Source organism: Hetaerina americana, unplaced genomic scaffold (genome assembly GCF_022747635.1).
Source record: "Hetaerina americana unplaced genomic scaffold, ioHetAmer1.1.p SCAF_9, whole genome shotgun sequence".
NCBI classification, from domain to species: Eukaryota; Metazoa; Arthropoda; class Insecta; order Odonata; family Calopterygidae; genus Hetaerina; species Hetaerina americana.
Genome location: NW_027287538.1, coordinates 15,256,212 through 15,279,658, shown reverse-complemented (window position 1 = coordinate 15,279,658; position 23,447 = coordinate 15,256,212). Strand labels below are relative to the sequence as shown.

At 46.3% G+C, this 23,447-nt stretch overlaps 35 non-coding genes and 1 pseudogene across 35 annotated transcripts; all 36 read right to left on the bottom strand.

Moving 5' to 3' along the window:
- Window positions 1-949: 949 nt before the first annotated feature.
- On the bottom strand, window positions 950-1,068 carry LOC139699207 (5S ribosomal RNA). The gene has a single exon (XR_011703101.1). It is a non-coding gene; the product is annotated as a 5S ribosomal RNA (ribosomal RNA).
- A 389-nt stretch (window positions 1,069-1,457) lies between these two features.
- Window positions 1,458-1,576, bottom strand: LOC139699206 (5S ribosomal RNA). The gene has a single exon (XR_011703100.1). It is a non-coding gene; the product is annotated as a 5S ribosomal RNA (ribosomal RNA).
- Window positions 1,577-1,965: 389 nt separating this feature from the next.
- On the bottom strand, window positions 1,966-2,084 carry LOC139699205 (5S ribosomal RNA). The gene has a single exon (XR_011703099.1). It is a non-coding gene; the product is annotated as a 5S ribosomal RNA (ribosomal RNA).
- A 389-nt stretch (window positions 2,085-2,473) lies between these two features.
- LOC139699202 (5S ribosomal RNA) lies at window positions 2,474-2,592 on the bottom strand. The gene has a single exon (XR_011703097.1). It is a non-coding gene; the product is annotated as a 5S ribosomal RNA (ribosomal RNA).
- A 389-nt stretch (window positions 2,593-2,981) lies between these two features.
- On the bottom strand, window positions 2,982-3,100 carry LOC139699201 (5S ribosomal RNA). Its single transcript, XR_011703096.1, has one exon. It is a non-coding gene; the product is annotated as a 5S ribosomal RNA (ribosomal RNA).
- Window positions 3,101-3,489: 389 nt separating this feature from the next.
- LOC139699200 (5S ribosomal RNA) lies at window positions 3,490-3,608 on the bottom strand. The gene has a single exon (XR_011703095.1). It is a non-coding gene; the product is annotated as a 5S ribosomal RNA (ribosomal RNA).
- A 389-nt stretch (window positions 3,609-3,997) lies between these two features.
- On the bottom strand, window positions 3,998-4,116 carry LOC139699669 (5S ribosomal RNA). The gene has a single exon (XR_011703537.1). It is a non-coding gene; the product is annotated as a 5S ribosomal RNA (ribosomal RNA).
- Window positions 4,117-4,505: 389 nt separating this feature from the next.
- Window positions 4,506-4,624, bottom strand: LOC139699199 (5S ribosomal RNA). The gene has a single exon (XR_011703094.1). It is a non-coding gene; the product is annotated as a 5S ribosomal RNA (ribosomal RNA).
- A 389-nt stretch (window positions 4,625-5,013) lies between these two features.
- Window positions 5,014-5,132, bottom strand: LOC139699198 (5S ribosomal RNA). Its single transcript, XR_011703093.1, has one exon. It is a non-coding gene; the product is annotated as a 5S ribosomal RNA (ribosomal RNA).
- Window positions 5,133-5,521: 389 nt separating this feature from the next.
- Window positions 5,522-5,640, bottom strand: LOC139699197 (5S ribosomal RNA). The gene has a single exon (XR_011703092.1). It is a non-coding gene; the product is annotated as a 5S ribosomal RNA (ribosomal RNA).
- A 389-nt stretch (window positions 5,641-6,029) lies between these two features.
- LOC139699196 (5S ribosomal RNA) lies at window positions 6,030-6,148 on the bottom strand. The gene has a single exon (XR_011703091.1). It is a non-coding gene; the product is annotated as a 5S ribosomal RNA (ribosomal RNA).
- A 389-nt stretch (window positions 6,149-6,537) lies between these two features.
- LOC139699195 (5S ribosomal RNA) lies at window positions 6,538-6,656 on the bottom strand. Its single transcript, XR_011703090.1, has one exon. It is a non-coding gene; the product is annotated as a 5S ribosomal RNA (ribosomal RNA).
- A 389-nt stretch (window positions 6,657-7,045) lies between these two features.
- LOC139699194 (5S ribosomal RNA) lies at window positions 7,046-7,164 on the bottom strand. The gene has a single exon (XR_011703089.1). It is a non-coding gene; the product is annotated as a 5S ribosomal RNA (ribosomal RNA).
- Window positions 7,165-7,553: 389 nt separating this feature from the next.
- On the bottom strand, window positions 7,554-7,672 carry LOC139699191 (5S ribosomal RNA). The gene has a single exon (XR_011703086.1). It is a non-coding gene; the product is annotated as a 5S ribosomal RNA (ribosomal RNA).
- Window positions 7,673-8,061: 389 nt separating this feature from the next.
- LOC139699668 (5S ribosomal RNA) lies at window positions 8,062-8,180 on the bottom strand. Its single transcript, XR_011703536.1, has one exon. It is a non-coding gene; the product is annotated as a 5S ribosomal RNA (ribosomal RNA).
- A 389-nt stretch (window positions 8,181-8,569) lies between these two features.
- On the bottom strand, window positions 8,570-8,688 carry LOC139699179 (5S ribosomal RNA). The gene has a single exon (XR_011703084.1). It is a non-coding gene; the product is annotated as a 5S ribosomal RNA (ribosomal RNA).
- Window positions 8,689-9,077: 389 nt separating this feature from the next.
- On the bottom strand, window positions 9,078-9,196 carry LOC139699667 (5S ribosomal RNA). The gene has a single exon (XR_011703535.1). It is a non-coding gene; the product is annotated as a 5S ribosomal RNA (ribosomal RNA).
- Window positions 9,197-9,585: 389 nt separating this feature from the next.
- LOC139699666 (5S ribosomal RNA) lies at window positions 9,586-9,704 on the bottom strand. The gene has a single exon (XR_011703534.1). It is a non-coding gene; the product is annotated as a 5S ribosomal RNA (ribosomal RNA).
- A 389-nt stretch (window positions 9,705-10,093) lies between these two features.
- On the bottom strand, window positions 10,094-10,212 carry LOC139699167 (5S ribosomal RNA). Its single transcript, XR_011703083.1, has one exon. It is a non-coding gene; the product is annotated as a 5S ribosomal RNA (ribosomal RNA).
- A 389-nt stretch (window positions 10,213-10,601) lies between these two features.
- LOC139699156 (5S ribosomal RNA) lies at window positions 10,602-10,720 on the bottom strand. The gene has a single exon (XR_011703080.1). It is a non-coding gene; the product is annotated as a 5S ribosomal RNA (ribosomal RNA).
- Window positions 10,721-11,109: 389 nt separating this feature from the next.
- Window positions 11,110-11,228, bottom strand: LOC139699143 (5S ribosomal RNA). Its single transcript, XR_011703069.1, has one exon. It is a non-coding gene; the product is annotated as a 5S ribosomal RNA (ribosomal RNA).
- Window positions 11,229-11,617: 389 nt separating this feature from the next.
- On the bottom strand, window positions 11,618-11,736 carry LOC139699132 (5S ribosomal RNA). The gene has a single exon (XR_011703058.1). It is a non-coding gene; the product is annotated as a 5S ribosomal RNA (ribosomal RNA).
- A 389-nt stretch (window positions 11,737-12,125) lies between these two features.
- LOC139699665 (5S ribosomal RNA) lies at window positions 12,126-12,244 on the bottom strand. The gene has a single exon (XR_011703533.1). It is a non-coding gene; the product is annotated as a 5S ribosomal RNA (ribosomal RNA).
- A 389-nt stretch (window positions 12,245-12,633) lies between these two features.
- LOC139699710 (5S ribosomal RNA) lies at window positions 12,634-12,752 on the bottom strand. The gene has a single exon (XR_011703576.1). It is a non-coding gene; the product is annotated as a 5S ribosomal RNA (ribosomal RNA).
- A 389-nt stretch (window positions 12,753-13,141) lies between these two features.
- Window positions 13,142-13,260, bottom strand: LOC139699699 (5S ribosomal RNA). Its single transcript, XR_011703565.1, has one exon. It is a non-coding gene; the product is annotated as a 5S ribosomal RNA (ribosomal RNA).
- Window positions 13,261-13,649: 389 nt separating this feature from the next.
- LOC139699687 (5S ribosomal RNA) lies at window positions 13,650-13,768 on the bottom strand. Its single transcript, XR_011703554.1, has one exon. It is a non-coding gene; the product is annotated as a 5S ribosomal RNA (ribosomal RNA).
- A 389-nt stretch (window positions 13,769-14,157) lies between these two features.
- On the bottom strand, window positions 14,158-14,276 carry LOC139699675 (5S ribosomal RNA). Its single transcript, XR_011703543.1, has one exon. It is a non-coding gene; the product is annotated as a 5S ribosomal RNA (ribosomal RNA).
- A 389-nt stretch (window positions 14,277-14,665) lies between these two features.
- Window positions 14,666-14,784, bottom strand: LOC139699664 (5S ribosomal RNA). The gene has a single exon (XR_011703532.1). It is a non-coding gene; the product is annotated as a 5S ribosomal RNA (ribosomal RNA).
- Window positions 14,785-15,173: 389 nt separating this feature from the next.
- Window positions 15,174-15,292, bottom strand: LOC139699651 (5S ribosomal RNA). Its single transcript, XR_011703520.1, has one exon. It is a non-coding gene; the product is annotated as a 5S ribosomal RNA (ribosomal RNA).
- A 389-nt stretch (window positions 15,293-15,681) lies between these two features.
- LOC139699639 (5S ribosomal RNA) lies at window positions 15,682-15,800 on the bottom strand. The gene has a single exon (XR_011703509.1). It is a non-coding gene; the product is annotated as a 5S ribosomal RNA (ribosomal RNA).
- A 389-nt stretch (window positions 15,801-16,189) lies between these two features.
- Window positions 16,190-16,308, bottom strand: LOC139699663 (5S ribosomal RNA). The gene has a single exon (XR_011703531.1). It is a non-coding gene; the product is annotated as a 5S ribosomal RNA (ribosomal RNA).
- A 389-nt stretch (window positions 16,309-16,697) lies between these two features.
- Window positions 16,698-16,816, bottom strand: LOC139699627 (5S ribosomal RNA). The gene has a single exon (XR_011703498.1). It is a non-coding gene; the product is annotated as a 5S ribosomal RNA (ribosomal RNA).
- A 389-nt stretch (window positions 16,817-17,205) lies between these two features.
- LOC139699662 (5S ribosomal RNA) lies at window positions 17,206-17,324 on the bottom strand. The gene has a single exon (XR_011703530.1). It is a non-coding gene; the product is annotated as a 5S ribosomal RNA (ribosomal RNA).
- Window positions 17,325-17,713: 389 nt separating this feature from the next.
- On the bottom strand, window positions 17,714-17,832 carry LOC139699615 (5S ribosomal RNA). The gene has a single exon (XR_011703487.1). It is a non-coding gene; the product is annotated as a 5S ribosomal RNA (ribosomal RNA).
- Window positions 17,833-18,221: 389 nt separating this feature from the next.
- LOC139699604 (5S ribosomal RNA) lies at window positions 18,222-18,340 on the bottom strand. The gene has a single exon (XR_011703476.1). It is a non-coding gene; the product is annotated as a 5S ribosomal RNA (ribosomal RNA).
- Window positions 18,341-18,739: 399 nt separating this feature from the next.
- LOC139699162 (5S ribosomal RNA) lies at window positions 18,740-18,838 on the bottom strand (annotated as a pseudogene).
- Between the last annotated feature and the right edge of the window lie 4,609 nt (window positions 18,839-23,447).

The window sequence follows — 23,447 nt, the reverse complement described above, 5'->3', positions numbered from 1 at the left end:
CTACCCTCATCCTTGGGTTGACCTCCTCCTCCTGCTCCAAGGGAATCTCCTCCACTCCTCGGTCCTCTTCCATTCTCGTCGGCAGCACCGCCTCCTCTTCTGCCGCTTGCTTTTTCCCCCTCAGTGCGTCGGCGTACGCCGTGATTGTGGTTGGCATTGTGCAATTCAATCGCAGATGGTTTGTGCTTCCGCATCTCGAGCACGTTTGCTGTTGTCCCTCGTAGTGTATGACCGCCCTGTGACCAGCTATCGGGATATATGACGGAATCGGGGACTTTAAATACATTTTCACATTCCGCGTTCCAGTGCTGATCGGGTATAGCCCAGGGCCTATCCATTTGTTTACCGCGTATGATACCACTCTTCCATATTTGCCTAATTCCGTCTCCACCTCGAATTTTGGGATTTCTGGGGGGAGCCCCACCACCTTAACAAAGCTTGCCCTGCTAGACGCTGACTCCAACGTCGCCGTTCCACGCTTTTCGGCTACTGATGGGAAGTCAACTGGCCCCCCTTTCGACCTCAAAAGATTTTCAACTAATTCTTCGTTTATAAGTTTCACATAAATGGATTTTCTTGTAATTCCAAATTGTATGGCCACTAAATCTTCCAACTTAAGCCCGAGCTCGACACCGATGAACCGATGGACCTCTAGGGCGGTAGCACTTTCTTTTAAGTCATTTAGACTTATTATTAGAGTTGCCTTCCTATCGTAAGGCATTTCGAATTGGCTGACTTTATAACACACGTCAAGCCCTAATAAGGGCTAACTCAAAATAAGCAGCACTTTTCATACACAAAACGCTTTGACGCATATATCAAAGCGCTTTACGAAATTCTCGTTTCCCGGCGATCGAAGCCTCGAACGCCGGGGATAGCACGCACACAGAACCGAAACACAGACACGTCCTCACTCTTCGAACGCTCACACCGGACCGAAAATATTGAAAGCCAACGGCACCCGGTGTTCCCAGGCGGTCACCCATCCAAGTACTATCCGGGCCCGATGCTGCTTAACTTCGGTGATCGGACGAGAACCGGTGTATTCAGCGTGGTATGGCCGTTGGCAATTTCCACCACTCTCGAGTCAACTATTTTAGCAATATCAAGCCCGCAAACACTTGCAACGACGCGACACGACGTCTATTTTCTTGCCCACGGCTTGCATACATCGGGCCGTCCACGACCATACTATATGATGGCGGGAGACGGAGGTAATTTGCCATCTCAAAACGAACTTTGGATAAATGTGGAAGAGATACGGGTTACTACAGCACCAATGCATTGCCCCAAGAGAGCTGGTCGCATCTAGATGAAATGGAATGGTGTCAAAAGGGAACATACCAATTCAAAATCACGCATGCAATGTCTGGCATTGCAAAATAAATTATTTGAAAAAAATTTAAAACATCAGAGAATGCCTCAAAATACGTTCGTTTCGGAAAAAAAATATTGAAAGCCAACGGCACCCGGTGTTCCCAGGCGGTCACCCATCCAAGTACTATCCGGGCCCGATGCTGCTTAACTTCGGTGATCGGACGAGAACCGGTGTATTCAGCGTGGTATGGCCGTTGGCAATTTCCACCACTCTCGAGTCAACTATTTTAGCAATATCAAGCCCGCAAACACTTGCAACGACGCGACACGACGTCTATTTTCTTGCCCACGGCTTGCATACATCGGGCCGTCCACGACCATACTATATGATGGCGGGAGACGGAGGTAATTTGCCATCTCAAAACGAACTTTGGATAAATGTGGAAGAGATACGGGTTACTACAGCACCAATGCATTGCCCCAAGAGAGCTGGTCGCATCTAGATGAAATGGAATGGTGTCAAAAGGGAACATACCAATTCAAAATCACGCATGCAATGTCTGGCATTGCAAAATAAATTATTTGAAAAAAATTAAAAACATCAGAGAATGCCTCAAAATACGTTCGTTTCGGAAAAAAAATATTGAAAGCCAACGGCACCCGGTGTTCCCAGGCGGTCACCCATCCAAGTACTATCCGGGCCCGATGCTGCTTAACTTCGGTGATCGGACGAGAACCGGTGTATTCAGCGTGGTATGGCCGTTGGCAATTTCCACCACTCTCGAGTCAACTATTTTAGCAATATCAAGCCCGCAAACACTTGCAACGACGCGACACGACGTCTATTTTCTTGCCCACGGCTTGCATACATCGGGCCGTCCACGACCATACTATATGATGGCGGGAGACGGAGGTAATTTGCCATCTCAAAACGAACTTTGGATAAATGTGGAAGAGATACGGGTTACTACAGCACCAATGCATTGCCCCAAGAGAGCTGGTCGCATCTAGATGAAATGGAATGGTGTCAAAAGGGAACATACCAATTCAAAATCACGCATGCAATGTCTGGCATTGCAAAATAAATTATTTGAAAAAAATTTAAAACATCAGAGAATGCCTCAAAATACGTTCGTTTCGGAAAAAAAATATTGAAAGCCAACGGCACCCGGTGTTCCCAGGCGGTCACCCATCCAAGTACTATCCGGGCCCGATGCTGCTTAACTTCGGTGATCGGACGAGAACCGGTGTATTCAGCGTGGTATGGCCGTTGGCAATTTCCACCACTCTCGAGTCAACTATTTTAGCAATATCAAGCCCGCAAACACTTGCAACGACGCGACACGACGTCTATTTTCTTGCCCACGGCTTGCATACATCGGGCCGTCCACGACCATACTATATGATGGCGGGAGACGGAGGTAATTTGCCATCTCAAAACGAACTTTGGATAAATGTGGAAGAGATACGGGTTACTACAGCACCAATGCATTGCCCCAAGAGAGCTGGTCGCATCTAGATGAAATGGAATGGTGTCAAAAGGGAACATACCAATTCAAAATCACGCATGCAATGTCTGGCATTGCAAAATAAATTATTTGAAAAAAATTAAAAACATCAGAGAATGCCTCAAAATACGTTCGTTTCGGAAAAAAAATATTGAAAGCCAACGGCACCCGGTGTTCCCAGGCGGTCACCCATCCAAGTACTATCCGGGCCCGATGCTGCTTAACTTCGGTGATCGGACGAGAACCGGTGTATTCAGCGTGGTATGGCCGTTGGCAATTTCCACCACTCTCGAGTCAACTATTTTAGCAATATCAAGCCCGCAAACACTTGCAACGACGCGACACGACGTCTATTTTCTTGCCCACGGCTTGCATACATCGGGCCGTCCACGACCATACTATATGATGGCGGGAGACGGAGGTAATTTGCCATCTCAAAACGAACTTTGGATAAATGTGGAAGAGATACGGGTTACTACAGCACCAATGCATTGCCCCAAGAGAGCTGGTCGCATCTAGATGAAATGGAATGGTGTCAAAAGGGAACATACCAATTCAAAATCACGCATGCAATGTCTGGCATTGCAAAATAAATTATTTGAAAAAAATTAAAAACATCAGAGAATGCCTCAAAATACGTTCGTTTCGGAAAAAAAATATTGAAAGCCAACGGCACCCGGTGTTCCCAGGCGGTCACCCATCCAAGTACTATCCGGGCCCGATGCTGCTTAACTTCGGTGATCGGACGAGAACCGGTGTATTCAGCGTGGTATGGCCGTTGGCAATTTCCACCACTCTCGAGTCAACTATTTTAGCAATATCAAGCCCGCAAACACTTGCAACGACGCGACACGACGTCTATTTTCTTGCCCACGGCTTGCATACATCGGGCCGTCCACGACCATACTATATGATGGCGGGAGACGGAGGTAATTTGCCATCTCAAAACGAACTTTGGATAAATGTGGAAGAGATACGGGTTACTACAGCACCAATGCATTGCCCCAAGAGAGCTGGTCGCATCTAGATGAAATGGAATGGTGTCAAAAGGGAACATACCAATTCAAAATCACGCATGCAATGTCTGGCATTGCAAAATAAATTATTTGAAAAAAATTAAAAACATCAGAGAATGCCTCAAAATACGTTCGTTTCGGAAAAAAAATATTGAAAGCCAACGGCACCCGGTGTTCCCAGGCGGTCACCCATCCAAGTACTATCCGGGCCCGATGCTGCTTAACTTCGGTGATCGGACGAGAACCGGTGTATTCAGCGTGGTTTGGCCGTTGGCATTTTCCAACACTCTCGAGTCAACTATTTTAGCAATATCAAGCCCGCAAACACTTGCAACGACGCGACACGACGTCTATTTTCTTGCCCACGGCTTGCATACATCGGGCCGTCCACGACCATACTATATGATGGCGGGAGACGGAGGTAATTTGCCATCTCAAAACGAACTTTGGATAAATGTGGAAGAGATACGGGTTACTACAGCACCAATGCATTGCCCCAAGAGAGCTGGTCGCATCTAGATGAAATGGAATGGTGTCAAAAGGGAACATACCAATTCAAAATCACGCATGCAATGTCTGGCATTGCAAAATAAATTATTTGAAAAAAATTAAAAACATCAGAGAATGCCTCAAAATACGTTCGTTTCGGAAAAAAAATATTGAAAGCCAACGGCACCCGGTGTTCCCAGGCGGTCACCCATCCAAGTACTATCCGGGCCCGATGCTGCTTAACTTCGGTGATCGGACGAGAACCGGTGTATTCAGCGTGGTATGGCCGTTGGCAATTTCCACCACTCTCGAGTCAACTATTTTAGCAATATCAAGCCCGCAAACACTTGCAACGACGCGACACGACGTCTATTTTCTTGCCCACGGCTTGCATACATCGGGCCGTCCACGACCATACTATATGATGGCGGGAGACGGAGGTAATTTGCCATCTCAAAACGAACTTTGGATAAATGTGGAAGAGATACGGGTTACTACAGCACCAATGCATTGCCCCAAGAGAGCTGGTCGCATCTAGATGAAATGGAATGGTGTCAAAAGGGAACATACCAATTCAAAATCACGCATGCAATGTCTGGCATTGCAAAATAAATTATTTGAAAAAAATTAAAAACATCAGAGAATGCCTCAAAATACGTTCGTTTCGGAAAAAAAATATTGAAAGCCAACGGCACCCGGTGTTCCCAGGCGGTCACCCATCCAAGTACTATCCGGGCCCGATGCTGCTTAACTTCGGTGATCGGACGAGAACCGGTGTATTCAGCGTGGTATGGCCGTTGGCAATTTCCACCACTCTCGAGTCAACTATTTTAGCAATATCAAGCCCGCAAACACTTGCAACGACGCGACACGACGTCTATTTTCTTGCCCACGGCTTGCATACATCGGGCCGTCCACGACCATACTATATGATGGCGGGAGACGGAGGTAATTTGCCATCTCAAAACGAACTTTGGATAAATGTGGAAGAGATACGGGTTACTACAGCACCAATGCATTGCCCCAAGAGAGCTGGTCGCATCTAGATGAAATGGAATGGTGTCAAAAGGGAACATACCAATTCAAAATCACGCATGCAATGTCTGGCATTGCAAAATAAATTATTTGAAAAAAATTTAAAACATCAGAGAATGCCTCAAAATACGTTCGTTTCGGAAAAAAAATATTGAAAGCCAACGGCACCCGGTGTTCCCAGGCGGTCACCCATCCAAGTACTATCCGGGCCCGATGCTGCTTAACTTCGGTGATCGGACGAGAACCGGTGTATTCAGCGTGGTATGGCCGTTGGCAATTTCCACCACTCTCGAGTCAACTATTTTAGCAATATCAAGCCCGCAAACACTTGCAACGACGCGACACGACGTCTATTTTCTTGCCCACGGCTTGCATACATCGGGCCGTCCACGACCATACTATATGATGGCGGGAGACGGAGGTAATTTGCCATCTCAAAACGAACTTTGGATAAATGTGGAAGAGATACGGGTTACTACAGCACCAATGCATTGCCCCAAGAGAGCTGGTCGCATCTAGATGAAATGGAATGGTGTCAAAAGGGAACATACCAATTCAAAATCACGCATGCAATGTCTGGCATTGCAAAATAAATTATTTGAAAAAAATTAAAAACATCAGAGAATGCCTCAAAATACGTTCGTTTCGGAAAAAAAATATTGAAAGCCAACGGCACCCGGTGTTCCCAGGCGGTCACCCATCCAAGTACTATCCGGGCCCGATGCTGCTTAACTTCGGTGATCGGACGAGAACCGGTGTATTCAGCGTGGTATGGCCGTTGGCAATTTCCACCACTCTCGAGTCAACTATTTTAGCAATATCAAGCCCGCAAACACTTGCAACGACGCGACACGACGTCTATTTTCTTGCCCACGGCTTGCATACATCGGGCCGTCCACGACCATACTATATGATGGCGGGAGACGGAGGTAATTTGCCATCTCAAAACGAACTTTGGATAAATGTGGAAGAGATCCGGGTTACTACAGCACCAATGCATTGCCCCAAGAGAGCTGGTCGCATCTAGATGAAATGGAATGGTGTCAAAAGGGAACATACCAATTCAAAATCACGCATGCAATGTCTGGCATTGCAAAATAAATTATTTGAAAAAAATTAAAAACATCAGAGAATGCCTCAAAATACGTTCGTTTCGGAAAAAAAATATTGAAAGCCAACGGCACCCGGTGTTCCCAGGCGGTCACCCATCCAAGTACTATCCGGGCCCGATGCTGCTTAACTTCGGTGATCGGACGAGAACCGGTGTATTCAGCGTGGTATGGCCGTTGGCAATTTCCACCACTCTCGAGTCAACTATTTTAGCAATATCAAGCCCGCAAACACTTGCAACGACGCGACACGACGTCTATTTTCTTGCCCACGGCTTGCATACATCGGGCCGTCCACGACCATACTATATGATGGCGGGAGACGGAGGTAATTTGCCATCTCAAAACGAACTTTGGATAAATGTGGAAGAGATACGGGTTACTACAGCACCAATGCATTGCCCCAAGAGAGCTGGTCGCATCTAGATGAAATGGAATGGTGTCAAAAGGGAACATACCAATTCAAAATCACGCATGCAATGTCTGGCATTGCAAAATAAATTATTTGAAAAAAATTTAAAACATCAGAGAATGCCTCAAAATACGTTCGTTTCGGAAAAAAAATATTGAAAGCCAACGGCACCCGGTGTTCCCAGGCGGTCACCCATCCAAGTACTATCCGGGCCCGATGCTGCTTAACTTCGGTGATCGGACGAGAACCGGTGTATTCAGCGTGGTATGGCCGTTGGCAATTTCCACCACTCTCGAGTCAACTATTTTAGCAATATCAAGCCCGCAAACACTTGCAACGACGCGACACGACGTCTATTTTCTTGCCCACGGCTTGCATACATCGGGCCGTCCACGACCATACTATATGATGGCGGGAGACGGAGGTAATTTGCCATCTCAAAACGAACTTTGGATAAATGTGGAAGAGATACGGGTTACTACAGCACCAATGCATTGCCCCAAGAGAGCTGGTCGCATCTAGATGAAATGGAATGGTGTCAAAAGGGAACATACCAATTCAAAATCACGCATGCAATGTCTGGCATTGCAAAATAAATTATTTGAAAAAAATTAAAAACATCAGAGAATGCCTCAAAATACGTTCGTTTCGGAAAAAAAATATTGAAAGCCAACGGCACCCGGTGTTCCCAGGCGGTCACCCATCCAAGTACTATCCGGGCCCGATGCTGCTTAACTTCGGTGATCGGACGAGAACCGGTGTATTCAGCGTGGTATGGCCGTTGGCAATTTCCACCACTCTCGAGTCAACTATTTTAGCAATATCAAGCCCGCAAACACTTGCAACGACGCGACACGACGTCTATTTTCTTGCCCACGGCTTGCATACATCGGGCCGTCCACGACCATACTATATGATGGCGGGAGACGGAGGTAATTTGCCATCTCAAAACGAACTTTGGATAAATGTGGAAGAGATACGGGTTACTACAGCACCAATGCATTGCCCCAAGAGAGCTGGTCGCATCTAGATGAAATGGAATGGTGTCAAAAGGGAACATACCAATTCAAAATCACGCATGCAATGTCGGGCATTGCAAAATAAATTATTTGAAAAAAATTAAAAACATCAGAGAATGCCTCAAAATACGTTCGTTTCGGAAAAAAAATATTGAAAGCCAACGGCACCCGGTGTTCCCAGGCGGTCACCCATCCAAGTACTATCCGGGCCCGATGCTGCTTAACTTCGGTGATCGGACGAGAACCGGTGTATTCAGCGTGGTTTGGCCGTTGGCATTTTCCAACACTCTCGAGTCAACTATTTTAGCAATATCAAGCCCGCAAACACTTGCAACGACGCGACACGACGTCTATTTTCTTGCCCACGGCTTGCATACATCGGGCCGTCCACGACCATACTATATGATGGCGGGAGACGGAGGTAATTTGCCATCTCAAAACGAACTTTGGATAAATGTGGAAGAGATACGGGTTACTACAGCACCAATGCATTGCCCCAAGAGAGCTGGTCGCATCTAGATGAAATGGAATGGTGTCAAAAGGGAACATACCAATTCAAAATCACGCATGCAATGTCGGGCATTGCAAAATAAATTATTTGAAAAAAATTAAAAACATCAGAGAATGCCTCAAAATACGTTCGTTTCGGAAAAAAAATATTGAAAGCCAACGGCACCCGGTGTTCCCAGGCGGTCACCCATCCAAGTACTATCCGGGCCCGATGCTGCTTAACTTCGGTGATCGGACGAGAACCGGTGTATTCAGCGTGGTATGGCCGTTGGCAATTTCCACCACTCTCGAGTCAACTATTTTAGCAATATCAAGCCCGCAAACACTTGCAACGACGCGACACGACGTCTATTTTCTTGCCCACGGCTTGCATACATCGGGCCGTCCACGACCATACTATATGATGGCGGGAGACGGAGGTAATTTGCCATCTCAAAACGAACTTTGGATAAATGTGGAAGAGATACGGGTTACTACAGCACCAATGCATTGCCCCAAGAGAGCTGGTCGCATCTAGATGAAATGGAATGGTGTCAAAAGGGAACATACCAATTCAAAATCACGCATGCAATGTCTGGCATTGCAAAATAAATTATTTGAAAAAAATTTAAAACATCAGAGAATGCCTCAAAATACGTTCGTTTCGGAAAAAAAATATTGAAAGCCAACGGCACCCGGTGTTCCCAGGCGGTCACCCATCCAAGTACTATCCGGGCCCGATGCTGCTTAACTTCGGTGATCGGACGAGAACCGGTGTATTCAGCGTGGTTTGGCCGTTGGCATTTTCCAACACTCTCGAGTCAACTATTTTAGCAATATCAAGCCCGCAAACACTTGCAACGACGCGACACGACGTCTATTTTCTTGCCCACGGCTTGCATACATCGGGCCGTCCACGACCATACTATATGATGGCGGGAGACGGAGGTAATTTGCCATCTCAAAACGAACTTTGGATAAATGTGGAAGAGATACGGGTTACTACAGCACCAATGCATTGCCCCAAGAGAGCTGGTCGCATCTAGATGAAATGGAATGGTGTCAAAAGGGAACATACCAATTCAAAATCACGCATGCAATGTCTGGCATTGCAAAATAAATTATTTGAAAAAAATTAAAAACATCAGAGAATGCCTCAAAATACGTTCGTTTCGGAAAAAAAATATTGAAAGCCAACGGCACCCGGTGTTCCCAGGCGGTCACCCATCCAAGTACTATCCGGGCCCGATGCTGCTTAACTTCGGTGATCGGACGAGAACCGGTGTATTCAGCGTGGTTTGGCCGTTGGCATTTTCCAACACTCTCGAGTCAACTATTTTAGCAATATCAAGCCCGCAAACACTTGCAACGACGCGACACGACGTCTATTTTCTTGCCCACGGCTTGCATACATCGGGCCGTCCACGACCATACTATATGATGGCGGGAGACGGAGGTAATTTGCCATCTCAAAACGAACTTTGGATAAATGTGGAAGAGATACGGGTTACTACAGCACCAATGCATTGCCCCAAGAGAGCTGGTCGCATCTAGATGAAATGGAATGGTGTCAAAAGGGAACATACCAATTCAAAATCACGCATGCAATGTCTGGCATTGCAAAATAAATTATTTGAAAAAAATTAAAAACATCAGAGAATGCCTCAAAATACGTTCGTTTCGGAAAAAAAATATTGAAAGCCAACGGCACCCGGTGTTCCCAGGCGGTCACCCATCCAAGTACTATCCGGGCCCGATGCTGCTTAACTTCGGTGATCGGACGAGAACCGGTGTATTCAGCGTGGTATGGCCGTTGGCAATTTCCACCACTCTCGAGTCAACTATTTTAGCAATATCAAGCCCGCAAACACTTGCAACGACGCGACACGACGTCTATTTTCTTGCCCACGGCTTGCATACATCGGGCCGTCCACGACCATACTATATGATGGCGGGAGACGGAGGTAATTTGCCATCTCAAAACGAACTTTGGATAAATGTGGAAGAGATACGGGTTACTACAGCACCAATGCATTGCCCCAAGAGAGCTGGTCGCATCTAGATGAAATGGAATGGTGTCAAAAGGGAACATACCAATTCAAAATCACGCATGCAATGTCTGGCATTGCAAAATAAATTATTTGAAAAAAATTTAAAACATCAGAGAATGCCTCAAAATACGTTCGTTTCGGAAAAAAAATATTGAAAGCCAACGGCACCCGGTGTTCCCAGGCGGTCACCCATCCAAGTACTATCCGGGCCCGATGCTGCTTAACTTCGGTGATCGGACGAGAACCGGTGTATTCAGCGTGGTATGGCCGTTGGCAATTTCCACCACTCTCGAGTCAACTATTTTAGCAATATCAAGCCCGCAAACACTTGCAACGACGCGACACGACGTCTATTTTCTTGCCCACGGCTTGCATACATCGGGCCGTCCACGACCATACTATATGATGGCGGGAGACGGAGGTAATTTGCCATCTCAAAACGAACTTTGGATAAATGTGGAAGAGATACGGGTTACTACAGCACCAATGCATTGCCCCAAGAGAGCTGGTCGCATCTAGATGAAATGGAATGGTGTCAAAAGGGAACATACCAATTCAAAATCACGCATGCAATGTCTGGCATTGCAAAATAAATTATTTGAAAAAAATTAAAAACATCAGAGAATGCCTCAAAATACGTTCGTTTCGGAAAAAAAATATTGAAAGCCAACGGCACCCGGTGTTCCCAGGCGGTCACCCATCCAAGTACTATCCGGGCCCGATGCTGCTTAACTTCGGTGATCGGACGAGAACCGGTGTATTCAGCGTGGTATGGCCGTTGGCAATTTCCACCACTCTCGAGTCAACTATTTTAGCAATATCAAGCCCGCAAACACTTGCAACGACGCGACACGACGTCTATTTTCTTGCCCACGGCTTGCATACATCGGGCCGTCCACGACCATACTATATGATGGCGGGAGACGGAGGTAATTTGCCATCTCAAAACGAACTTTGGATAAATGTGGAAGAGATACGGGTTACTACAGCACCAATGCATTGCCCCAAGAGAGCTGGTCGCATCTAGATGAAATGGAATGGTGTCAAAAGGGAACATACCAATTCAAAATCACGCATGCAATGTCTGGCATTGCAAAATAAATTATTTGAAAAAAATTAAAAACATCAGAGAATGCCTCAAAATACGTTCGTTTCGGAAAAAAAATATTGAAAGCCAACGGCACCCGGTGTTCCCAGGCGGTCACCCATCCAAGTACTATCCGGGCCCGATGCTGCTTAACTTCGGTGATCGGACGAGAACCGGTGTATTCAGCGTGGTATGGCCGTTGGCAATTTCCACCACTCTCGAGTCAACTATTTTAGCAATATCAAGCCCGCAAACACTTGCAACGACGCGACACGACGTCTATTTTCTTGCCCACGGCTTGCATACATCGGGCCGTCCACGACCATACTATATGATGGCGGGAGACGGAGGTAATTTGCCATCTCAAAACGAACTTTGGATAAATGTGGAAGAGATACGGGTTACTACAGCACCAATGCATTGCCCCAAGAGAGCTGGTCGCATCTAGATGAAATGGAACGGTGTCAAAAGGGAACATACCAATTCAAAATCACGCATGCAATGTCTGGCATTGCAAAATAAATTATTTGAAAAAAATTTAAAACATCAGAGAATGCCTCAAAATACGTTCGTTTCGGAAAAAAAATATTGAAAGCCAACGGCACCCGGTGTTCCCAGGCGGTCACCCATCCAAGTACTATCCGGGCCCGATGCTGCTTAACTTCGGTGATCGGACGAGAACCGGTGTATTCAGCGTGGTTTGGCCGTTGGCATTTTCCAACACTCTCGAGTCAACTATTTTAGCAATATCAAGCCCGCAAACACTTGCAACGACGCGACACGACGTCTATTTTCTTGCCCACGGCTTGCATACATCGGGCCGTCCACGACCATACTATATGATGGCGGGAGACGGAGGTAATTTGCCATCTCAAAACGAACTTTGGATAAATGTGGAAGAGATACGGGTTACTACAGCACCAATGCATTGCCCCAAGAGAGCTGGTCGCATCTAGATGAAATGGAATGGTGTCAAAAGGGAACATACCAATTCAAAATCACGCATGCAATGTCTGGCATTGCAAAATAAATTATTTGAAAAAAATTAAAAACATCAGAGAATGCCTCAAAATACGTTCGTTTCGGAAAAAAAATATTGAAAGCCAACGGCACCCGGTGTTCCCAGGCGGTCACCCATCCAAGTACTATCCGGGCCCGATGCTGCTTAACTTCGGTGATCGGACGAGAACCGGTGTATTCAGCGTGGTATGGCCGTTGGCAATTTCCACCACTCTCGAGTCAACTATTTTAGCAATATCAAGCCCGCAAACACTTGCAACGACGCGACACGACGTCTATTTTCTTGCCCACGGCTTGCATACATCGGGCCGTCCACGACCATACTATATGATGGCGGGAGACGGAGGTAATTTGCCATCTCAAAACGAACTTTGGATAAATGTGGAAGAGATACGGGTTACTACAGCACCAATGCATTGCCCCAAGAGAGCTGGTCGCATCTAGATGAAATGGAATGGTGTCAAAAGGGAACATACCAATTCAAAATCACGCATGCAATGTCTGGCATTGCAAAATAAATTATTTGAAAAAAATTTAAAACATCAGAGAATGCCTCAAAATACGTTCGTTTCGGAAAAAAAATATTGAAAGCCAACGGCACCCGGTGTTCCCAGGCGGTCACCCATCCAAGTACTATCCGGGCCCGATGCTGCTTAACTTCGGTGATCGGACGAGAACCGGTGTATTCAGCGTGGTATGGCCGTTGGCAATTTCCACCACTCTCGAGTCAACTATTTTAGCAATATCAAGCCCGCAAACACTTGCAACGACGCGACACGACGTCTATTTTCTTGCCCACGGCTTGCATACATCGGGCCGTCCACGACCATACTATATGATGGCGGGAGACGGAGGTAATTTGCCATCTCAAAACGAACTTTGGATAAATGTGGAAGAGATCCGGGTTACTACAGCACCAATGCATTGCCCCAAGAGAGCTGGTCGCATCTAGATGAAATGGAATGGTGTCAAAAGGGAACATACCAATTCAAAATCACGCATGCAATGTCTGGCATTGCAAAATAAATTATTTGAAAAAAATTAAAAACATCAGAGAATGCCTCAAAATACGTTCGTTTCGGAAAAAAAATATTGAAAGCCAACGGCACCCGGTGTTCCCAGGCGGTCACCCATCCAAGTACTATCCGGGCCCGATGCTGCTTAACTTCGGTGATCGGACGAGAACCGGTGTATTCAGCGTGGTATGGCCGTTGGCAATTTCCACCACTCTCGAGTCAACTATTTTAGCAATATCAAGCCCGCAAACACTTGCAACGACGCGACACGACGTCTATTTTCTTGCCCACGGCTTGCATACATCGGGCCGTCCACGACCATACTATATGATGGCGGGAGACGGAGGTAATTTGCCATCTCAAAACGAACTTTGGATAAATGTGGAAGAGATACGGGTTACTACAGCACCAATGCATTGCCCCAAGAGAGCTGGTCGCATCTAGATGAAATGGAATGGTGTCAAAAGGGAACATACCAATTCAAAATCACGCATGCAATGTCTGGCATTGCAAAATAAATTATTTGAAAAAAATTAAAAACATCAGAGAATGCCTCAAAATACGTTCGTTTCGGAAAAAAAATATTGAAAGCCAACGGCACCCGGTGTTCCCAGGCGGTCACCCATCCAAGTACTATCCGGGCCCGATGCTGCTTAACTTCGGTGATCGGACGAGAACCGGTGTATTCAGCGTGGTATGGCCGTTGGCAATTTCCACCACTCTCGAGTCAACTATTTTAGCAATATCAAGCCCGCAAACACTTGCAACGACGCGACACGACGTCTATTTTCTTGCCCACGGCTTGCATACATCGGGCCGTCCACGACCATACTATATGATGGCGGGAGACGGAGGTAATTTGCCATCTCAAAACGAACTTTGGATAAATGTGGAAGAGATACGGGTTACTACAGCACCAATGCATTGCCCCAAGAGAGCTGGTCGCATCTAGATGAAATGGAATGGTGTCAAAAGGGAACATACCAATTCAAAATCACGCATGCAATGTCTGGCATTGCAAAATAAATTATTTGAAAAAAATTTAAAACATCAGAGAATGCCTCAAAATACGTTCGTTTCGGAAAAAAAATATTGAAAGCCAACGGCACCCGGTGTTCCCAGGCGGTCACCCATCCAAGTACTATCCGGGCCCGATGCTGCTTAACTTCGGTGATCGGACGAGAACCGGTGTATTCAGCGTGGTATGGCCGTTGGCAATTTCCACCACTCTCGAGTCAACTATTTTAGCAATATCAAGCCCGCAAACACTTGCAACGACGCGACACGACGTCTATTTTCTTGCCCACGGCTTGCATACATCGGGCCGTCCACGACCATACTATATGATGGCGGGAGACGGAGGTAATTTGCCATCTCAAAACGAACTTTGGATAAATGTGGAAGAGATACGGGTTACTACAGCACCAATGCATTGCCCCAAGAGAGCTGGTCGCATCTAGATGAAATGGAATGGTGTCAAAAGGGAACATACCAATTCAAAATCACGCATGCAATGTCTGGCATTGCAAAATAAATTATTTGAAAAAAATTAAAAACATCAGAGAATGCCTCAAAATACGTTCGTTTCGGAAAAAAAATATTGAAAGCCAACGGCACCCGGTGTTCCCAGGCGGTCACCCATCCAAGTACTATCCGGGCCCGATGCTGCTTAACTTCGGTGATCGGACGAGAACCGGTGTATTCAGCGTGGTATGGCCGTTGGCAATTTCCACCACTCTCGAGTCAACTATTTTAGCAATATCAAGCCCGCAAACACTTGCAACGACGCGACACGACGTCTATTTTCTTGCCCACGGCTTGCATACATCGGGCCGTCCACGACCATACTATATGATGGCGGGAGACGGAGGTAATTTGCCATCTCAAAACGAACTTTGGATAAATGTGGAAGAGATACGGGTTACTACAGCACCAATGCATTGCCCCAAGAGAGCTGGTCGCATCTAGATGAAATGGAATGGTGTCAAAAGGGAACATACCAATTCAAAATCACGCATGCAATGTCGGGCATTGCAAAATAAATTATTTGAAAAAAATTAAAAACATCAGAGAATGCCTCAAAATACGTTCGTTTCGGAAAAAAAATATTGAAAGCCAACGGCACCCGGTGTTCCCAGGCGGTCACCCATCCAAGTACTATCCGGGCCCGATGCTGCTTAACTTCGGTGATCGGACGAGAACCGGTGTATTCAGCGTGGTATGGCCGTTGGCAATTTCCACCACTCTCGAGTCAACTATTTTAGCAATATCAAGCCCGCAAACACTTGCAACGACGCGACACGACGTCTATTTTCTTGCCCACGGCTTGCATACATCGGGCCGTCCACGACCATACTATATGATGGCGGGAGACGGAGGTAATTTGCCATCTCAAAACGAACTTTGGATAAATGTGGAAGAGATACGGGTTACTACAGCACCAATGCATTGCCCCAAGAGAGCTGGTCGCATCTAGATGAAATGGAATGGTGTCAAAAGGGAACATACCAATTCAAAATCACGCATGCAATGTCGGGCATTGCAAAATAAATTATTTGAAAAAAATTAAAAACATCAGAGAATGCCTCAAAATACGTTCGTTTCGGAAAAAAAATATTGAAAGCCAACGGCACCCGGTGTTCCCAGGCGGTCACCCATCCAAGTACTATCCGGGCCCGATGCTGCTTAACTTCGGTGATCGGACGAGAACCGGTGTATTCAGCGTGGTTTGGCCGTTGGCATTTTCCAACACTCTCGAGTCAACTATTTTAGCAATATCAAGCCCGCAAACACTTGCAACGACGCGACACGACGTCTATTTTCTTGCCCACGGCTTGCATACATCGGGCCGTCCACGACCATACTATATGATGGCGGGAGACGGAGGTAATTTGCCATCTCAAAACGAACTTTGGATAAATGTGGAAGAGATACGGGTTACTACAGCACCAATGCATTGCCCCAAGAGAGCTGGTCGCATCTAGATGAAATGGAATGGTGTCAAAAGGGAACATACCAATTCAAAATCACGCATGCAATGTCGGGCATTGCAAAATAAATTATTTGAAAAAAATTAAAAACATCAGAGAATGCCTCAAAATACGTTCGTTTCGGAAAAAAAATATTGAAAGCCAACGGCACCCGGTGTTCCCAGGCGGTCACCCATCCAAGTACTATCCGGGCCCGATGCTGCTTAACTTCGGTGATCGGACGAGAACCGGTGTATTCAGCGTGGTATGGCCGTTGGCAATTTCCACCACTCTCGAGTCAACTATTTTAGCAATATCAAGCCCGCAAACACTTGCAACGACGCGACACGACGTCTATTTTCTTGCCCACGGCTTGCATACATCGGGCCGTCCACGACCATACTATATGATGGCGGGAGACGGAGGTAATTTGCCATCTCAAAACGAACTTTGGATAAATGTGGAAGAGATACGGGTTACTACAGCACCAATGCATTGCCCCAAGAGAGCTGGTCGCATCTAGATGAAATGGAATGGTGTCAAAAGGGAACATACCAATTCAAAATCACGCATGCAATGTCTGGCATTGCAAAATAAATTATTTGAAAAAAATTTAAAACATCAGAGAATGCCTCAAAATACGTTCGTTTCGGAAAAAAAATATTGAAAGCCAACGGCACCCGGTGTTCCCAGGCGGTCACCCATCCAAGTACTATCCGGGCCCGATGCTGCTTAACTTCGGTGATCGGACGAGAACCGGTGTATTCAGCGTGGTTTGGCCGTTGGCATTTTCCAACACTCTCGAGTCAACTATTTTAGCAATATCAAGCCCGCAAACACTTGCAACGACGCGACACGACGTCTATTTTCTTGCCCACGGCTTGCATACATCGGGCCGTCCACGACCATACTATATGATGGCGGGAGACGGAGGTAATTTGCCATCTCAAAACGAACTTTGGATAAATGTGGAAGAGATACGGGTTACTACAGCACCAATGCATTGCCCCAAGAGAGCTGGTCGCATCTAGATGAAATGGAATGGTGTCAAAAGGGAACATACCAATTCAAAATCACGCATGCAATGTCTGGCATTGCAAAATAAATTATTTGAAAAAAATTAAAAACATCAGAGAATGCCTCAAAATACGTTCGTTTCGGAAAAAAAATATTGAAAGCCAACGGCACCCGGTGTTCCCAGGCGGTCACCCATCCAAGTACTATCCGGGCCCGATGCTGCTTAACTTCGGTGATCGGACGAGAACCGGTGTATTCAGCGTGGTATGGCCGTTGGCAATTTCCACCACTCTCGAGTCAACTATTTTAGCAATATCAAGCCCGCAAACACTTGCAACGACGCGACACGACGTCTATTTTCTTGCCCACGGCTTGCATACATCGGGCCGTCCACGACCATACTATATGATGGCGGGAGACGGAGGTAATTTGCCATCTCAAAACGAACTTTGGATAAATGTGGAAGAGATACGGGTTACTACAGCACCAATGCATTGCCCCAAGAGAGCTGGTCGCATCTAGATGAAATGGAATGGTGTCAAAAGGGAACATACCAATTCAAAATCACGCATGCAATGTCTGGCATTGCAAAATAAATTATTTGAAAAAAATTTAAAACATCAGAGAATGCCTCAAAATACGTTCGTTTCGGAAAAAAAATATTGAAAGCCAACGGCACCCGGTGTTCCCAGGCGGTCACCCATCCAAGTACTATCCGGGCCCGATGCTGCTTAACTTCGGTGATCGGACGAGAACCGGTGTATTCAGCGTGGTATGGCCGTTGGCAATTTCCACCACTCTCGAGTCAACTATTTTAGCAATATCAAGCCCGCAAACACTTGCAACGACGCGACACGACGTCTATTTTCTTGCCCACGGCTTGCATACATCGGGCCGTCCACGACCATACTATATGATGGCGGGAGACGGAGGTAATTTGCCATCTCAAAACGAACTTTGGATAAATGTGGAAGAGATACGGGTTACTACAGCACCAATGCATTGCCCCAAGAGAGCTGGTCGCATCTAGATGAAATGGAATGGTGTCAAAAGGGAACATACCAATTCAAAATCACGCATGCAATGTCTGGCATTGCAAAATAAATTATTTGAAAAAAATTAAAAACATCAGAGAATGCCTCAAAATACGTTCGTTTCGGAAAAAAAATATTGAAAGCCAACGGCACCCGGTGTTCCCAGGCGGTCACCCATCCAAGTACTATCCGGGCCCGATGCTGCTTAACTTCGGTGATCGGACGAGAACCGGTGTATTCAGCGTGGTATTTTTTTTTTTTTTTATTGCATGTATTTCCATTCACAGACATAGTTATTTAACACCATGTGCACCATCTTAAGCGTGCATAAGACCACAGATTGAACATTTTCACAATTGAACAATTCTAAACAAAGGATGATATAAGTATGAACCACTTATGAACTATAAGCATTCGGAAAGTGTTCACCGTCACATAACTTAGGGAACATTTTCCTTACTTGAATTAACAATACAAGATCCTTTATAGGGAACAAAATGATTACAATGAAATCAAGCCAATTATAAATAGTCAAATTTTTTTTTAAACATCCCCTTTGCGTCTTTTTTTCACAGTTAAACATTAATGATACATTGTTTACATTATTATCTGCTCTTATTTATTGAACGTATTCCCTTTATTCACATACTTGTTATCGGTAATATATTTCCTTGCATACATGACAGTTTACATTGAGTCCAAGACCAATTTTCTTTAAACTTGTTATTCTTTCATGACTTCTTTTTTTACCATTTGTTCTACTTTCTTCCAATATGGCTGTAATCGGCCCGGTAGGTTTTTGCTCTCTTTTTTCACTTGTTCCCACCAACTTTCTATATCTATTTTAACCCACTTGTGTACCGTAAGAAGGTGCTGTCCAATCAGCCAGCACATTGTTTCCATTTTCACGCGGGGAAAGATGTTGAAATCCAGAATCATCATATTCCTATTTCCTATCTCCTTTTCTCCAAAGGTGTTTAATTCTCTAAATGTTCTTTTTATTAGGCACCACCTCCTCCTTGAGATGGTGCATTCGAACACCCTGTGGTCTTGTGTGTCGGCTTTGTCACAGTATTCGCATTCGTTCCTGCTTGTTAGATACATGTTTTGTTTCACTTGCTGGGTGGTCACTATATAGTTTGCGAATAGGAATAGGACGCTCTTTGTCCTTAGGGTCATGGCTATTTCGTTGATGTTCTTCCACACTCTCTTCCAATTTACCGATAGGATGTGCTTTTCGATGTTGATTCGGTGGTTGTCGTCGCTTCTGAGTTGTCGGTAAAGGCACTTGGTGGTGGCTGTCACTCCTCTCGGCATCTTTTCTACTAAGTCCTTAACTTTCCTGATAGTTTTCATCAGCAGTCTATCCTGCCCTGGTGCACCCCATGCCGCCTTTAGCAGATCTTTTGAATGTTGACAGTCGTCGGATAGGATGTTTATTACTGTCTTTGCATAGAGTGCCAGGGCTTTGTCCCGCACGTCGATCAGCCCTAGGCCCCCCTTCCCCTTGGGTAGACAGGCCTGGCTCTTTGCTACTCTTAGCAAATGCCCTCCCCAAAGGTATTGCGTTGCTATTTTCGTCAATAGAGCCCCATGTTTTTCTGGCAACGGGAAAATCAGTGCGGCGTACCATGCCTTGGATAATAACAATGCGTTTATCGCAAGGACTTTCTGATGTATGTTTAGGTCCCTGTCTCTCAATTGCGCTAATGTTCCTTTTATCATTCTCGTTGCCTTTTCCCATACTGCGTTTGTCGTCTCCGTGGAAGTCCTACTCCATGGAATGCCCAGAATGTCCATCGAGGTCACCTCTTTCCATTCACTGGTCGCGGTGAAGTCGGCGTCTTTTATTGTCAAGGCCTTTGTCTTTTCCATGTTTACTTTTTGCCCGCTTTCCTCCTCATATTCCTTTAATGATTTCCCTATTACATGAATTTCCGCTTGATCTTGGGCGAAGATCGTTACGTCGTCCGCATAAGCCACCGCGGACACTTTTCCGTTCCCCGCCGGGATTCCTTTAATGTTTCTGCGAAGACTATGTAGCAGGGGCTCCAGTGATATAGAGAACAGAAGCATCGAAAGCGGACAGCCTTGTCTGATTGATCTTCTCACGGGGAACGACTTTGTTTCGGCCCCCGCGCTCAATTTTACTTTCGACGTGATGTTGTTCGTGAACATTTTTATTGTATTCAAAAACTTTTCGGGGAATCCCATCCTCTTTAATGTGTTCAATACGTGGTTTATGTTCACCCTGTCGAAAGCCTTCTCAATATCTACCGCTACCAGTTTAAGGCCCGCGCCCTGCCTGCTCTCGTGGCTCGCGATTGCGTCTCTGATCGTTGTCAGCGCCGTTACAATGTTCCTCCCCTTTCCTACTATGTGTTGGTCTGGCCCGATTATCTTTTCCACGGCTTCGTTGAGTCTGGTTTTAACGATTTTAGCTACTACCTTGTAATCGGCGTTGAGGAGGGTGATGGGTCTGTAGTCATTTAGGCTCCTTGGCTCTTTTCTTTTCGGCACTAGGACAATTTTCCCCTCTCTTTGGGTCGTGGTGAGGGTGCCATTTTGGAGGATGTTCTCTATCGCTGGAATGATTAAATCCTTCAGCTCTTCCCAGAATTCTACGTAGAATTCAAAAGGGATACCGTCGGTACCCGGGGACCTCCCCTTGGGGAGCCATCTCATAGCATCCTCGCACTCCTCCCTTGTGATTCTTTCCGCCATCCTCTCTGCCACCTCCACTGGCAGTTGGGGGAGTGGCGTGAGATTTTCTGTCTCTTCCTTGAGTGATGTGTCCTCCCCAGAAAGGAGAGTCTCAAAATGGTGGCATACATGCTCTATGATTTCTCTCTCTTCTTTTAACCTCGTTCCGTTCTCGTTCAAAATGCCGTTTTTGAGTAAGTTGTTGGCGCAATCCTTTAACCTCCTCCCCAGATAATACACCGAGGCATGTTCTTCTGGCAAACATATTTTGCTTCTGTGCCATGTTGATATTTTCGCCCTTTCCTCTTCCATTCCGAAGATTTTCCTTTTTAGTTCTTTTATCTCCCCCCAGTTGCTCCGTTCCCTTTCTCTCGTCTTTAGGCTCTCCTCGAGCGCTTCTCTGTAAAAAGCCATGGTTTCCCTGATTTCTTCGGCTCTCTCCCTGTGCAGTTGTGCGAAAAGGTTTCTTATTTTTACTTTGGAGTTTTCCCACCTTTCGCTTGGATCCAATCCTCTCCAGCTTTCCTCCCATCGCTGGATGTTTTCTTTCAGTATGGCTCTGGTGTCTTTCTCATATAGCAGCTCGACGTTCATCCTCCACTCCTTTTTCCTTGGCTGATGCCTCGTCCTGCTTTGGGATCCATCGACCGATATAATAACTGCGCAGTGGTCGGAGCATGCCACTGGAAGAACCGCATAGGAGGATATATGGGTTTTCAAGTCGTAGGATGCGTAAAAGCGGTCCTGCCTTGTTGCCCATTTGTCGCCGTAGATGGTGTACGGAAGGTTATCTTTTGTGCTTGTTAATCTGTTTGCGTCAGTGGCTCTGAGGTTTTTAACTATCGATTTTAGGGGACCACACAGTGGGTATTTTGCTCCTCCTCCATCGTTGTTTTGGCTATCTTTATCGTCTATGATTGCGTTAAAATCACCCCCTAACAGTGCCATTCCTTGGAAGTCGCTCAGCAGGGGCAGGAGGTCCCGCGAGTAAAATTCCCTCCTCTCCTGAAGTTTCCTGGTGCCGGCCGGGCCGTACACATTTATTATCCTTATCCCAAGGATCGTCATGGCCATCGCCCTCCCGGATGGTAGCATTGTCATTTTTTCTCCGGTGATGTTTCTTTTTAACATGATCGCAGTGCCTCTTTCCCGCTCTTGGTTGTTTATATAGATCTCCGCCGGGCCCGTTTCCCAATGTACACTCACCATGACCTCTTGCAATAGTAGGATGTCCAGGTCTTCTCTTTTAAATAGGTCGAATACTTTTTCTATTCTGTTTTTACTTGTAACCCCACATACATTAAGCGTGCCTATTCTCAATTTTGGGTTCAATGTGTAATTCATTGGGATTCCGGATTCGGGGTTCCCATTTGCTTCCCCTTATCATTCCCTGTATTTTTTGCATCCCTTTTCCATTTGGCTTCCTTCATATATGCGTACCTCACCGCTATCTCCTGGAGTCCGACGCTTAGGCTGTTCTTTCCTTTGTCCTTCTTCTTCGTCTTCTGTCTCTGCTCGGTCGTTTCCGCCTTGCCCCCTCTCCCGGATCTCCTCGGGGCCTCGTCCTGGTCCCCGGTGTCGCTGCTCCCGTTGTCCTTGGCGTCGGAGTCCTCGCTCTCGTCCCCGCCGAGCCCAAACTTCCTCCCGCTGTCATCCTCGCCACCACCGCGCTTCCGACGTCCCTCCACCTCCCTCCAGGGGTGACCGCTGGTCGACGCGTTGTCCTCCGGGTCTTCTTCCCTCCTCCGCTCCTCAGCCTCTTCCTCATGCTGTTTGCCCTCCCCTTCGCGTAACGTCACAGATAACCCTTTCCCGAGACCCTTGTCGCTAAAAGGGGTTACCATGTCTAGATTTCTTCCTATTTGCTTCTCTTGCGCCATGACCAATTTCTTGTCTTCCCCCGCAAGCCGTCGATCACCGCCCTCGATTGAATCGGGTTCTCCGGTTTCTTTTGATTCTTCTTCTACTGCTACGGCCATTTTGATTCCTCCCCCATTATTCCCCTCTTGAATCTTACTCTGATCTGCACAGGGATCACACCTTTCCTCCCTCGTGATGGTTGATCTCTCCGTTTCCTTTCCACGGGCTACGTCTATCGATATCCTTTTCCCCCGCCCTCTCGTGTTCGACCCTTTCCTCCTCTTTCTCCCGTTTCC